Here is a 16,140-nt window from a genome sequence, read left to right on the forward strand (position 1 = left end):
TTTTAGTTAATTTTTCCAAAATACTTTAGTGTTTTAAATAATCACGAAATATTTCAGTGCAAAGAAATAGCTCTTTTTGAGAGCAAAATGTTTCTAGAAAATATATTTTTAATTCCTTATCCAGCTTGTGGGAATAACCGGAAAAGTCTGTTGAGCCCTGTTGAGTCATATTGCATGTTGTGTAGTCTTTATCAGAAATTTGCTGGTATATTATTTTAATAATGTCTTTTTGCTATAGAGTTTAAAGAAAGATGTAGGAGTTTTAAAACCCTGAAAGATTTGCTTTAAGGTCCTTGTGATGTTCTACATGGACATTTGATCCCATTGAGAACCAAATAGTCCTTTTGTGAGCTATCTGTTCTTAAGATCTACTTGTTGGTTGCTGGACTTCTATGTTGGAATTCCTATAGGTTCCAAATGATGGCAAAAATTCCAATGAAGTTTGTTTGGCTGGGGATATGAGTTTGCGTGTGTGATATTTGGATTGTGGTTTGCAAAATAAGTTTTATTTTGCCTTTAGCAAAGTTGCATGTCTTAATAATGCTGCTTTTCCAATTGCCTGTTGCATATTATATACATCCTGAACGAACAAAGCTCGTATAAAACATTGTTACTGTCTTCCACCCGTGGTCTTAAATGCTAATTGAACTGGTAGTTAATGACAGAACATCAACACAGGCTTTCTGCAGGTGTCTGGCGCTGTAAACAGTCCATACGTGTGTCGTTAGAATGACAAAGCTCCTGTGCTGCTGCTATTGTGTAGCTGTGTGAGTAAGATGATGAATTGCAAATGTGTGAGTCGGTCAGAGTCAAGGAGAATCCCCTCTGAGCGTGTCCTGGTGTGAAGGACTTTAGACGGGCTGAATTCATTTGCTCTGAATGGCCTGAGAAAAGGAAAGACGGAATGACAGAAGGAATCTCTCATCTGCTGGTATACAGATGGAAATGAATCAGCTATCCGCAGTCAGGCAGGACAGGAGGTCAGAGCTGGTGGACGCAGCTGTGAAGTGCATTGCATCATATGAGAGCCAGTTGAGAACACATATGGAGAGTGAAAAAACTTAAAGCTAGTTTTGACTCACAAGCAAGGTCAGATTTGGGCCAAAAGTGACTAAAATGGGCTGTCAAAAAGGTCCCTTTTGCAAATTCTTGCTGTCTTAACATTTCATATAGAGGAGACAAATGAGTTGTCTCATTTTTATGTTAGTTTCTTGGTTTGTTTTTAAAACCCCGTTTCACTATTATTGATCAGGAGTTTAGATTCACAATTCATTGAAAATACGTTGACCCTTTGGGACAACTTGCCCCAATAGCCAATTCTTCTTGTCTAACATTTAATGTACAGGAGACCGGGGCTAGTTGTCACACTTTTTACTTTAGTTTCTTGGTTTATATGATTCTGAGAGACAGTTTTCACCATTATTGATGGAGAAAACCTTGGCTAGTCACACTTTTTTACTCTAGTTTATAGATTTTATTCCCAAAATTCAAGTTTCTGAGAGACAGTCTGACTGTTATTGATCAGAAGTTTAGATTCACACTCAATGAAAACACAATAAATGTCGGTGACAACATGCCCCAATAGCATCACAATGGGAACCAGCCATGAAATGTTGTATGTAATAAGCTACTTTTCATGTTGATTTGATTGTATATTTAGGCCATAAGTGTTCAAATTTAAGATTTATGTCGGTTAATTGATTCAGTTAAAGTGTTTTACAAAAATGATTAGTGTGTTGTTATTCAACATGCCCTTCTGAAGGTAAAAATGCCCCTAAATACCAGTTCCTGGGGCAAATATTTGCACTTAATAGGCTAATTTCTGAAAAAAATGCAGAAACAGTATCAGCTTTGAGGAACTAATACTTTGTTTTGACCATAGTGCAGTTCAGTTTTCATAATCTCCATACGGGAACCAGCAATCAAGCCAACAAAGGTTTAATTGTTATTTAGTTCTGCACGAGTGAAGAACTAAACGGGTTTAATACAGACCCAAGCTTTTTCTTCCCTTGAAAGTAATTGATTGAAATAGTTTCCTTCTTTACTCAGGGGACACACTGACTTTGATAATTAAAAATGAGGCTAGAACGTGATTTTCATAAATACAAATCACTTTCATTGTGCTTTGATGTGGTCATTGCCGCTGGGTTGCGTTTCCTATATCAGCGTTGTTAATTAACTCTCCTGGATTGGTTTTGGGGGGGTTAGAGGGAATCAAACCCTTCGTAAGCATGAGATAGTATCTCATCCTGCACTTATGCATTGTTTTCTAAACAGATCCTTCAGAGTTTTATGACTTACGATCCATACCAGGAATAATTCCCTGTCAACAGGATGGAGTGATGTGTTCACACTAGCAGCTGTGATTGTATGGTGAGTGATAGTAGTGTTTAAAGACGGGGAACCCCTTTTGTCTGTGTGCCTCGAGATGCTCTGGTCTAGTTCTCTTTCATAAACCAGATCTACACAGGCAGCATCTTAATGTAAATGGAACCTCATACCGATTTCAAAAGTTTAGTTATTATTTTATTTAGTATTTTTTTTATATACTTTCCTTGAAATATATTGTTTTATTATAAATAGAAATATAAAATTTATTATATGAAATGCATTCATTTTTTAATATACGAGACTCAACTACAGTTTATTCCATTACTTTTTAGAATTTAATTAAATATTTAATTTTTTTGTAAACGTATTGTTATTATTATGAATAGCATTTTGAAATGAATTCATTAGTCCATTTTATAACTACTCTAGAGACGTGTTCAGTAGTGTTTTTATTGTTTATGTATTTTTGTAAATGCATTATTGTTATAAATAGCAATTTGAAAGTAATTTATTATAACTATAATTATATTATTTTTATAACTACACTAGAGATTCCAATAGTGTTTATTGTTTTATTATTTATCATTTTAATTTAATAATTTTATATATGCTTTCATATGAATGTATTGTTTTATTATAAATAGAAATATTAAATACATTTATTTGTTACTCATTTGTGACTACACTAGAGACTTGACTACAATTTATTCCAGTTTTTTTATTTTATTATTTATACTTTTATGTTATATTTTTAGATATATTTCTTTATAAATGTATAAATTTTATACATGTATTATAATACAAATATGAAATGAACTTATTAGTCACTAGTTTTCCACACTAGAGACTTGACTACAAATAATTACAAGTTTATCATTTATGTTTTTATTTAATAAATTAATTTTTAATTAAAAAAATAAATATGAAATTAATTTATTAATGAACTTTTATATTAATACTCGTACTGAATGAAATAAGTATATTTTAGTGCTGGGCAACGATTAATCTAGATTAATCTCATCCAAAATAAAAGTTTTTGTGTACATAATATATGTGTGTGTATTGTGTATATTTATTATGTATATATGAATACACACCCATGTATGTATATATTTAGGAAAAATGTGTTATGTTTATATATTAAATATATTTATATATCATATAAATTATATTAATATAAATATATGCATGTAAATATTTTCAAAATATATACTGTATGTGTGTGACTTTATATACACATAATAAATATTCACAGTACACACAGATATATTATATAAACAAAAACTTTTCTTTTGGATGAGATTAATCTAGATTAATCGTTGCCCAGCACTAGTATATTTATAGTTAACATTTCTCTTACTTCAATATTATATTGGAAAAATTAGTTTTCTCTGTGCACTGCATTATGGGATTGCCTTCTCCACGAAGCATGCATATGATGATCTGGCTAGATCTTTTATTTTGATGGTGTATACTAACTTAAAATGCCTTGGAGATACTGTCTCAATAAGCAGCTCACTTGGTTTTGTCTCACTGGCTTCCTGTTCCTCTTAATGTGGCCTATAATTCCGTTTACCCAGAATGCATCAAAAACACCATTCATACCTGTTCCACCCTGCGTTTTGATCAGTGATTTAATTGAAGGGTTATTATCTCTGGGGTTGAGGGCAGCTGTTTTAAAGTGGTTGTCTATGATGTCAAACCCCAAGACAGGTGGTTTAGGTCGACAGACCTATGAACACGGTTAGTTTGTTCTTGATCTTCCAGCTCCATCGTGGCACAGAGAGGGAAACAGGGGGCGTTATTGTACTGGAGCCGGGTTGAAATTAAAGGCCTGTGATCGGAGCTCGGAGCGAGTAAACTCATTTCAACGCGGCTTTGTGTAGTCATGTGTGTCTGAATCCCATCTGGTTACGCTCCGCTGCACGGGGACGAGGGGTGGGAGGAGAGACCCCAGGGTTCGGCGGAGGCTTCCACAGGGGAAAAAACTCAGATAATGTGCAGGAGAGATTTTCTGGAAACTGGATTTGGTTAATCTGTTCTCGGCGTATCACACGGGGGGCTCAGGTAATCAGAGGAACACATGCCGTCGCTTGTCCTTCGGAAAATACTTCTCTGAGCCGGAAAAGTTTGTTGCTCTGTCTTCCGATGAGCTTTAATCACCTTAGTGTGTTTGAGAAAATGCTGTTTGTGGTTTGTTGGATTGGATTAAGCGTGTACATGTGCCAATTTATTAGTGTTTATGCGATACAAATTTTTTTTGAAGAATTAAAATATAAAAACTAAGTGATTAAAATTTATTAATCTAATTAATTAAATGATGTACTGATTAATTTCTTTAAATTAAGTGACACATCATTTAATTAGTTAGATAACAAATTAAATAACACATTAATTTGGGTTGAGAAATTACCCCCCAAAAGATAAATTATAGTCATTGTGTTAAATGAGAAAAGCATTGAATAGACATGACAAAAGAGTAGCTTAGAAAAAATTTTTTTGACTCAACATATAATTTATTACACAAACATTTACATTTTAAACTTACAATGTGGCCATTTTGTTTTCAGAGTCTGCGCATGAAGTGGCATTTAGTTATATTTACACAGGTGGCATTGCATTTACAGTGCAATTAGAATTGCACTGTAGGATTTTAATTATTTTTTTTAATTGGATATTGAAATATGACTAAAAAATGAAATGATGCTCAAAATATGAAACTAAAACCACCAGTAGGTGGCAGCAAGTCTGTTTTAACGAAGAAGTCATTGAGTCATTTACTCAACTGATTTGTTCAAACAGTTGATTCATTCAGAAACGAACCAAGTGTCTATGAATGGTTCATTGAATAATTGGCTCACTTGATTTGTTCTAAAACCGTGGATTTATTCAGTAACGAAATCGCTCTGACTTTGTTTAGAACTATTTTCGTTTGCCAAATTGAAACAGTACTGTATTATGACTAAAACCTGCATTAAATGAGTTAATCATTTTAACGTCCTGTTTTTTCCACAGTTAATCACACCAAATGAACACGTTAAATCAACAGCCATAATAAACACAGTAGTGAACTCGTAGAAACTTCAAACACAATTCATAATGTTTTTAATGTTTAAAAATGCACTGCACATTGTAAACATTGTTTCCTTAAGCAAGCTTGTAGCACTTCAAACCATTGTAGCAAATCGAGCCTTTGTAAAGCCTTGTTTATGCTTGACACGTTCAGTCTGGCGTGAACTGATGCAGACGTGCTCATCTGACAGCTCTCCAGAGGTGTTTATGCTTCACACGCTCTCTAGAAACAACAGGTGGAAGTGCAGAAAACATCTGAACCAACACAAACAGCAGTGAAGTTTGCATTTGTAAATGACGTCATGTTTGCCAGGAACATGTGTATGAATTAAAGTAGGTTGACCCAGCTGCTTATAGGTAAAATTACTCCAGTATTATCGAGTCCACTGAAACGTTGTCAAAACTCGAAAACCTATCACAGTGATGCTATACTGTTAGCCTAGTAGGTTGCCCCCTCCCCCTTTGGTATTAGTCTCTGACAAGTCACACTGTGGCCATTTCATGTGTAAACATGTAGCACAGAGCCGTTAAGTCCTTACAGTAATTATTGCTAATGCTAATAGACACAGAGAGATGTTTTCACATGCAGATCGTCTTAAAGGTCATGTGACCTCACTCTTCCTCTGTGCTTGAGAATCTTCTTTTGCTTGCTTCTTAAAGGCACAAGTAAACAGCGTGGACTGGTTGGTTGACCCTCTAGCGTGCTGGAACATAGATGGCATTGCTTGTTGTTGAGTAGTACTAAGTCTTGTGTGCTTTACTAAATACAAAAGATGTGTTCTGTAATTATTTTGTGTTTTATTAGTAATGATGGCAAACATAAAACATCAATATTAACACTTAAGCTTTGCTTTAGCTAATTATATAGTATTTTTGTCTCCCTAAAAATGAAAAAAGTTTTTTAATATATTTTTTATATTTCTAGTTTTAACTTATTTTTATTTCAGTTTTTCAACTTACAGCATTTTAAATTTTCTTTCAAGTTTTTCATCTAATATCTCTATTTTATTTTATTTTAGCTTTATTTCAGTTACTTTATTTTCATTAGCTGGTTGTGTTTCTTGTGCTTTTGTCATTTTATTAGTTTTTTAATATATATAAATATTTCTATTTATTTTTATTTAGGATTAATTTTCCGTTTTTAAATTAATATTTAGATTTCATTTAATTTCAACTTCATTTCAGATTTGCTTTTATGTAGTTATGTAACTGTGAATTTTAATTTTACCATTTTTTCAATATTTGTATTAAGCATTATTTTTTTATTTTAGTTCTAGCAGTGATTTTACAGCTAGTTGCCAAGGCAACATTTGTATTTTTTAATTCCAAATTTTTTAAGTTTACAATTTTATTTAATATTTATATTTTATTTAATTTCAGCTTTATTTCAATTACTGAAAATAATTTTTCAGTATTTTCAGCTTTGCTTTATAATTTTTAAGTCTTAAAGTAAACTAGATTATCATTTCCTCAAGCAAAAACCATGTTTGCAAGTAAGCAAGAGTAGTGTTGTACTTCTGAAATTCTTTCTTTCATGCTCGGGTGGGTGTTGTCGGGGTCTCAGGTACGACTCCACCACCTCCCATCCCCCATCCGTACAGCCCTTCCACCTATTGAAGCACGGGGGCAGGGGATCATCAGCAAATGTCCCTGAGGAGGTGCTGGGGCATGCCTGCGCCTCCTATCAGCACGTCGTTCACGGGCTTCAAAGCTGCTAGATTAGGGCAGGATGCTGCATTTGCTCTGACTGAGAGGAACTTAGGAAATACGAGGGCAATTTTGGGAGCATCAAAAGATTTAGTGGATCGCGAAGTATACGACCAGTTACTGTGGTTACGCAGTGAAGATTAGTGTGAAATTAGCGTTCAAAGGGTCACTTTGATATATTTATTATCATTTAATTTTAGTGCAGTTGTTTTTGTTAATGTCAGTTATGTTTTTAATGTTTGCCATTACTTAGCCAATGATGTGCGTTTGGGGGCGTGGCCATCCCCCCCCCCCCCCAATGGAAGCTGTAGCATTTATTAATATTTTTAACTAGCATTCATTTTTATATTTTTTATTTTCAATTTTAGTTTGAGTAATTTTGTTATTAAAATTGCTTATTAATTTTTGTTAGTTCTTTAAATTGTCTATTTAGTTTACTTTATTTTTATTCTTTTTTACATTTATTTCTTTTAGTTTGAGCAACTGTGGCATTTCAACTTGCCAAGGCAGTATTTCTAATTTAAATGAGCTGTTTAGGGCTTTTTTGATACGAACAACATATTTAATTTGAGGTCTGTTTGACACTATTTTGTTGAATCCTTTCTATAGTTTTTTTGTTTGTTTTGCAGTTTATTCTGAGCAGAAACGCAGCCATAATTGCTAGAACAGAAAGAGCTCATTTGGTTGTCTCTCAGGTTTTCTGTGTCTCGATATTGAGTCGACCTGTCACTCGAGGGTATCAACTGAAAGACCTGTCAATCATTCATCACACCACAGTGACCTCCCTGCACAGTTTTGCCAAAGGCACATACTTTAAAATCATAAAATGTTCTTATATTTCTGAACCTCATTACGCTGGCTGTGTTTTATGTTGCATTCGGTGTATCTTTTAGACAGATGGTAAATTTGTGCTGTTTTCATTAGCACTGAATGCCCCTCGCAGCGTTTCTCAATTAAACGTTTCTACGGTCTCTAAATGAGAAAAACAGATACCAAAACAGCGCTGCAATGGAAACACGATGGGTAATCCTGAATAAGAAATCTAGAAAATTATAGAAATGCCCAAAGATGTTTAGTGTTTTGATTGTTTGTGATACAAAATAGTCATGGGAAATTTGAAAATATCATCAGCAGCTGAGGACATAGAAACTTGTTTGTCCAGTGTAATAGAAATATAATTGGCAGAGCTCAAACTGTGAATGTCCATTTGAGTGTACACTCGTATTGCTCATTCTGTTCTCCAGATGCATTGTGGGTATTACCAGAATGGCTTGTTTTCAGACCATCTCCAATATCACACTCTTAAAAACATCTCGTAAAAGAGGATCACCCCTGGAGCATGTCACAAAAACGTCATGCCTATCCTGGAACTAAAACAACAGGCTTTTCCATTTCAGGTTTTTACAGGGAATTAAATGTGCAGTCACATTAGTGAAATTGCAGTTTTGCCTGCAAAAAAGATCAATTTTGCGGAATGCTAAAAAATGTATTTTGAAGAATGTAGGTAACCGAACTGTTCCAGTTAACATTAATTTCCATTTAATTTTTTTGCCCATATAATGGAAATCAATGGGAACCCAAACCTTCTTCTGTGGAATATTTTGAATAATGTTGGTAACCAAAATGTTTGGGTTCCCATTGACTTCCACTGATTTTTTTTTTGTCCATATAATGAAAGTCAATGGGAACCCAAAAAGTTTGTTTGCCAACATTCTTCAAAATATTCCACAGAAGAAAGTTTGAGTTCACATTAATTTCTGCTACATATCTTCATTTATGTTCCACAGAACAAGGAACGTTTGTGTTTCCCATTGGCTTCCATTATATGGACAAAAATACAGCAGAAGTCAGTGGGAACCCAAACTGTTTAGTTACCAACATTATTCATAATATCTTCTTTTATGCTCCACAGAAGACAGAAACTTTGGGTTCCCATTCACTTCGAGTATATGGACAAAAAATACATTGGAACTGCTTAGTTACCTTCCTTCTTCAAAAAATATATTTTTGTATTCTGTAGACCAAATACATTCTTACAGGTTTGGAACAACTTGGGGGTGAGTAAATAATGACAATTTTTATTTTTAAGTAGACTATCCCTTTAACTAAATAAGTTAGTCCACTGGACTAGCCAGATATGCCAGATCATCTCTGGAGGTGATTCATTTAGGTTAATTTCATGTGGTTTATACGTTTTAAATTTAGTTGTGGAGTTGCTGTCTTGTGTAATCCAGAATACCAGTCATTGTTGTACTTCGATAAAGTGCTGTGAATTAATTACCCAGCATGAACATCACAAACGGGCCCTCGCTGATTTTCTTGGCAGGAAACGTTCCTTCTTTTCCACCCTGCTGCTGCTGATGAATTTTAGGTTTTGTTTCCAGCTGCCTCTGAGCGTTCCCAAGCTCCCACGCTGAGAAACACACGTCAGGTTGAGCTTTGGGGCAAAAAGTGCTGTTTTCACCCCTTCGGCTCCCTGAAGCTGATTGTCTTGACTTTCAGCCGTCGGTGGGCAGCTCTCCTGTCTCGACAGGTCATGGTATGTGCGATCAGGGGACTTTTATAACAAAGGACTGCAAAATGCACCTGTCACATTTTTGGGAGATTTGCAGGTAAACACGCAGAGCGGTGAAGCGGGTTTCTGGATCGCGTGATGGAGCCCCTGGGTGTGTTTGTTTGCACACCTCCATGAACGTGAATTTGGGCTGACAGGATGTTTACGGCTGTCAGTTATTTGCCTGACGTCATCACTGGATTTGATAAACAACTCTGTCTGACGCCACACTGTTTTTGCTCTCTGCCAGGGATCATATCAGCTAAAGGCCTTTATTTACTGAGAGGATATTCACACCCTCGCTCATCTCAATAACACATAGAAACTGATAAAACAAGCATGCTTTGAATTTAAATGAGTGTGGTTTGGTTTGAGTTTGCTGTTCTCTTTAACCTTTATTTGGTGGCAGATCAATGAGAAGGCCTGAAATAAGCCTGAGGCCAGTTCAAAACATTTATATTTTATGAAACTAGTGCTGTTTGCTCATGCAAAAGTTGCCAACACAATGCGTGGGTGTTCAGGTTGTTCTGAATGTGTTTAACATGTTGTTTTGAAGTTTCTAGGGTCTTTGTTTAAATCACTAGCCCTGTAGTTGGTGTACGCACTAGTAATACAGTAGTAGTGCTTGACTTAGCAAATACTACTGATAAATTAAACAAGCAAAACGGTGTTTGGTTGAGAATTGAGGCTGATAAACAACAGGCAGAATGACAGATATCGAGCTGTTTTTTCCCTCCTCTCTTCTTCAGCATCCATCAGCTCTTCTGTGAGTGGGTTGTGCCAGACCATTCCCGCTGGAGAGCGGCTGAATGTGACGTGTCCTGATGGCCTCGTGATATAGAGTGGTTATTTTCCCTGTCGGAGGAGCTTGTGTGTTTTGATTTGTGCTGGTTAAGACACGACACGCCATTAGTTACAGATAAACAGGCTTATGGGATGCTTTATGTCTTCACTTAGAGAAGAGTCCGAGTCTATCTATCTATCTATCATTCTACCGTTCTATCGTTCTATCATTCTATCTATTGTTATAGTCATATTTGACTATACCTTATGCATGCAGAGTCTTTCTTTTTCAATATCAAGCCAAGTAGATTTCATGATGGTGGAAGATCATTTTGTAACCTTTTCACATTCGTTTATTACTGTATGAGGCAGATTATGTGGGCAGCTCTTTAAAACACAGCCTGAGGCCTGTGGGCACATCGAGCTGATGTCCTGAACTCACATGTTTTTACCCATGAGCACTTGCTCTTAGCTGCTGTGTGAGAACTTAGATCGAGCACTTGGGGATGTTGCTGGCCCAGTGCTGAAGTGCTTTCTATTTTGGTGTTATCCTGATGGTTTACGCTAGCATGTGTAGACCCCGCTCCATCAGTGAAGAGCTGGCCTGGTTTCCACAGAGACACAGGAGAATTTCTGTGTATTTGAGTTTCCTGGAGTTTTGCACCATCGTGCAACAAGATGGAATTTTTCTGGCATGTTGTATGACTCGCCACATAAAAGGTCAGTGTACAAACAAGACTTAAGGACTGTGAGAATGGTAAATAGGTAAGAGGCTATGTGTTGTCTTGTAAAGCATATAAACTAGGGCTGCAGCGATTCGTCGACATCATCGATTACGTCGATTATGAAAATACCTCGATTAGCAAGGAATGCGTCGACGCGTTGCACCTTTAGCCATGCCCATTGCATGAGCCTGCAGTTATCCCTACTTAAGACTGTTTTTCTGCCATGTTGAACACAAAACAAGACTCTAGAGCAGAAGGTAAAGGCTAGTATGGCAACATCACTTCATTGAGTTGCGTTCATAGAGCATTCTATTATTATACGACCATCAGAACCGCATATATATATATATATATATATATATAGCCGAACTTGCATTCAAAGCTGCGCTGAATGAGCGGAACAGCACGGGACATCGAGTTGCCTATATAATCATGACGGGTTTAATTCACCCACAGAGACGGAGAAGGAGAAATGATTTGCGTTCATCTGAAGATCCACTGGAGTTGCCGTCAGTGCTGTGGGCTCGATTGCGCGAGCACCAAATGCGCTCTCTTCACTCACTAACAAAGCATTTGAAGTCATTGTTAGTTGTTTAACTCTGATGAATTGGACAAGCCTCGACTGGGCTCATTTATTTAAAAACGGGCTGTCAACTGTGATAAAACGTCCCGGTGTTATGACGCCATTTTTGATTCTGTCGCTCTAGTGTCCTGAATGCGGTTGTGACTTCAGCTGTTCATTCATACAGATATTCAAGTTTTAATGTGCTGAATAAATAAAACATTTCAAGTCTCTCACCTGTAAGCAACAGCTGTCAGTCCCAAACAGTAACTGTGAATGCAGCCATAATGTGCATTTCTGTTGATTGTATTGTATCACTACCCTTTCTTTCTTTCTTTCTTTCTTTCTTTCTTTCTTTCTTTCTTTCTTTCGTTATTATTATTATTATTATTTCTTTCTTGATTCCTTGCTTTCTTTTTCTTTTTTTTATTAATTATTTATTATTATATTTATTTTTCTCTTTTCTTCTTATTTTTTAATTTATTGTTGTTTTCTTTCGTTCTTTCATTTTTATTAATTATTTATTGTTATTATTATTTCTTTCTTTTTCTCTCTTTGCTTATTTTTTTATTTATTGTTATTATTCTTTGTTGCTGTTGTTGTTGTTGTTATTATTTATTTTTTGTAAAGTATTAATTATGAGAAAACGTTTGAATAAAATATTAAAAGATTAGTAGCAGAAATTACTGTTCAATATATATATAATATGCACAAATTGCCTATCACAGCTATGCTGATGATACGCAGATTTACCTAGCCTTATCTCCAAATGACTACAGCCCCATTGACTCCCTCTGCCAATGCATCGATGAAATAAACTGTTGGATGAGCCAGAACTTTCTTCAGTTAAATAAGGAGAAAACTGAAGTCCTTGCATTTGGAAACAAAGATGGAGTTCTCAAGGTGAATGCATACCTTGACTCTAGGGGTCAATCAACTAAAAACCAAGTCAAAAATCTTGGGATGATTCTGGAGACAGACCTTAGTTTTAGTAGTCATGTCAAAGCAGTAACTAAATCAGCATACTATCATCTCAAAAACATTGCAAGAATTAGATATTTTGTGTCCAGTCAAGACTTGGAGAAACTTGTTCATGCCTTTATCACCAGCAGGGTGGATTATTGTAATGGTCTCCTTCCAAAGAAGACCATTAGACAGCTGCAGCTCATCCAGAACGCTGCTGCCAGGATTCTGACTAGAACCAGAAAATCAGAGCATATCACACCAGTCCTCAGGTCCTTACACTGGCTTCCAGTTACATTTAGGATTGATTTTAAAGTACTTTTACTCGTTTATAAATCTCTCAATGTCATAGGACCTAAATACATATATAAACCTAACAGACCACTCAGATCATTAGGATCAAGTCAGTTAGAAATACCAAGGGTTCACACAAAACAAGGGGAGTCCGCTTTTAGCTATTATGCCACCCGCAGTTGGAACCAGCTTCCAGAAGAGATCAGATGTGCTAAAACATTAGCCACATTTAAATCCAGACTCAAAACTCATCTGTTTAGCTGTGCATTTGTTGAATGAGCACTGTGCTACGTTTGAACTGATTGCACTGTATTTAATGTATAATCATTTTCTACTCTTTAATTCATTTTAAATCAATTTTTATATCATTTTTAATTCCTTGTTTTTATTGTTGTGATTATTATGTGGAAGGACATGGGTCGGAGATTCATGGCCACACGATCCACCCAAATGGGGCCACTGAAGTCGGGCAGCATGTCTGAGTCGTTGAAGGGCTTCACTTCCTTTTATGTAAAGCACTTTGAATTAGCACTGTGTATGAAATGTGCTATATAAATAAACTTGCCTTGCCTTACAGACTGGCTAGGAGTGAGCGAAATGAGAAAAATGAGACGCAGAAGCACACATGCAAATCAAATTCTTGTTATCCTGTTTTGTTCTCAGACGTCTCCTGTCAGCTTCTCTGCACTTTATGTGCCAAACAAGAACTCTGCGTCCCGGTCCTGATGCTTCGCTGCTGTTTGCAGTTGAGTTAGCAGCACTGTCATGAGCCTTTACTATCGTCTCTCAGCTCTGCTACACACTGACCCCAGTCTGCTCCGGTGCACTAGTCAGGACAGATAGAGAGATCCCACTCCAAGAGAATGAAGAATCTGAAACAGCTCCAAGATGATCCCTCTGGTTCCTGCTGTCTATAGGAAGCGCACTCTCATGTTGATCCAATTTTGAATTACTTACTTTCTTCTATGCAATACAGAATAAGATATATTTTGAATAATCCAAACATGAAAATTTGCTGAAGATTTACTCCCCATCAGGTCATCCAAGATGAAGATGAGTTTGTGTCTTCATCAGAACAGATTTGGAGAAATTTAGAATTACATCACTTGCTGACCAATGGATCCTCTGCAGTGAATGGGTGCCGTCAGAATGAGAGTCCAAACAGCTGATAAAAACATCACAATAATCCACACCACTCCAGTCCATCAGTTAACATCTTGTGAAGCTAAAAGCTGTGTGTTTGTGAGAAACAAATCCATCATTTAGGCTTGTGAATTGTCAATCCATAATAATATTTTCTAAAGTGAATAAGCCCATCCCCTGTTGTCCTCTCACATCAAAATTAACCAACATGTTTGTTTAGAGCTGTTTTGGACTATTTTGGCTTGAAAACAGATCTGCATATTTCTCTCCTGATTCAGATGAGACAACTTTTTCACTAGAGAAGGCAATATTATGTATAGAGGACTCATATTTTAGCCAGAAGCAGTGGTTTAAAGTTCAAAATGTTTTAATAATGGATTTGTTTCATACAAACACACAGCTTTTCACTTCACAAGATAGACTGGATTACTTGTGGATTATTGTGATGTTTTTATCAGCTGTTTGGACTCTCATTCTGATGGCACCCATTCACTGCAGAGGATCCTTTGGTGAGCAAGTGACATAATGCTACATTTCTCCAAATCTGTTTTCATCTTGGATGGCCTGGGCATCAATACAGTTTCAGCAAATGCTCATTTTAGGTGAACAGTTCCTTTAAATCATGCAACTGTAACTGCAATTCCACATTGACCTTGAGCTGGTGATATTATTCATTTTTGTTTTGGTGGTTCACATTGCTTCTGGTGGGTTTTGTTTTTTTGCCAAATCAACATGTGCAATAATGCTTAGTCATCACAGGGTGAATTTTCACTCTTGCTACGAGGGGGTCCATTGGGAAAATCCTGCATGAATAGGCTTTTAACTTCAGAATAATCATGAAACTAATCTCTGTGGAGTGAGTTCTTTGTGTTCCATGTGAATCTAATGGCACCGGATCAGTATGTGTCAGGAAATTTAGTGCAAGTTTATCTTAAGCATGTAAATGTTTGGGGTGTTTGTTTGTAGTTGAATCATTTTGCTAGCAAGTATGCTATTCATTAGTATACTCTACAGCATGCGCCAACCGACCTCTCTCTCGTATCATATGAAAAATGGGTCTTTTGGATTTCATTGTGTATATATTTCCATTCATGCAGGCGTTTATTGGAAGCAGCAGTAACCGCGGGTTGATATATATGCGACCACACACGCACATCCTCTCATGTGGCGGCTCAGAGTGAAGTCAGTCTTCTTGCATTTGTTGAAGCTGTCCAGAGTGCCTGAACATGTGTGGTCTCCAACCACAGCGGCGAATCTCTTCAATCCCTCTTTCAGTTCTAATTCTGTCGTTTTTCTCCGTGGTTAGTCTAATTTTATCCCACAACAGCTCGTCCCCTCGTACTGCCTCAGAAACTGCTGTGTTTGGATTCTTTTGACTAGTAATTTATAACTCTCTTGCTTTCTCTTTTTTCAGATTTTGGACGTCATCTGTATGCAGAGTGGAATCTATCATGACTGTGATGTCGTTGGCACAAAGCAGGTAATTTCAGAAAAAGTCATGCTGTACCTGTCAGACTCGGCTGATGGTGTTATGCCAATTCATGTGTGAAACTCATTATATCAAAAATTATATTATTTTTGAAAATGTGTTGTATTATATTGAAGCTTACTGGATAATTCTAAGAGTAAACTTAAATAAATATTTATATACACATATAAAACATTTTGCATACATTTTTTAAATGTATTATTATTATTATTATTATTATTATTATTATTATATACTCATCATAGCTGCATCACCACCTGGGATGTGCATTATTTTCTAATAATACAAAGGCCCATCGTCAATTATTCATTATTTTTATATATATATATATATATATATATATATATATATATATATATATATATATCTGTGTGTATATATATATCTGTGTGTATATATGTATGTATATGTGTGTGTGTGTGTGTGTGTGTGTGTGTGTGTGTAAACATTTATTACAGAAATTTATTTTTATTATATATGAAAATTTATTTTGTGTCAAATGTATATTTTAATATAA

At 35.9% G+C, this 16,140-nt stretch overlaps 1 protein-coding gene across 6 annotated transcripts in view; it reads left to right on the forward strand.

Annotated features, from left to right (window-relative positions):
• The window catches only part of tiam1b (TIAM Rac1 associated GEF 1b), a 90,642-nt gene that overhangs the window by 28,453 nt on the left and 46,049 nt on the right, over positions 1 to 16,140 (forward strand). For 5 of the 6 annotated variants that reach the window (XM_058744512.1, XM_058744519.1, XM_058744516.1 and 2 more), the window contains one exon: positions 15,549 to 15,614. The gene's annotated coding sequence lies outside the window, so the exon portion shown is untranslated. Of the gene's footprint in view, positions 1 to 2,300; positions 2,374 to 15,548; positions 15,615 to 16,140 lie in introns of those variants that run through there. The other variant, XM_058744517.1, reaches the window with a different exon arrangement.

This window comes from Onychostoma macrolepis, chromosome 15 (genome assembly GCF_012432095.1).
Source record: "Onychostoma macrolepis isolate SWU-2019 chromosome 15, ASM1243209v1, whole genome shotgun sequence".
NCBI classification, from domain to species: Eukaryota; Metazoa; Chordata; class Actinopteri; order Cypriniformes; family Cyprinidae; genus Onychostoma; species Onychostoma macrolepis.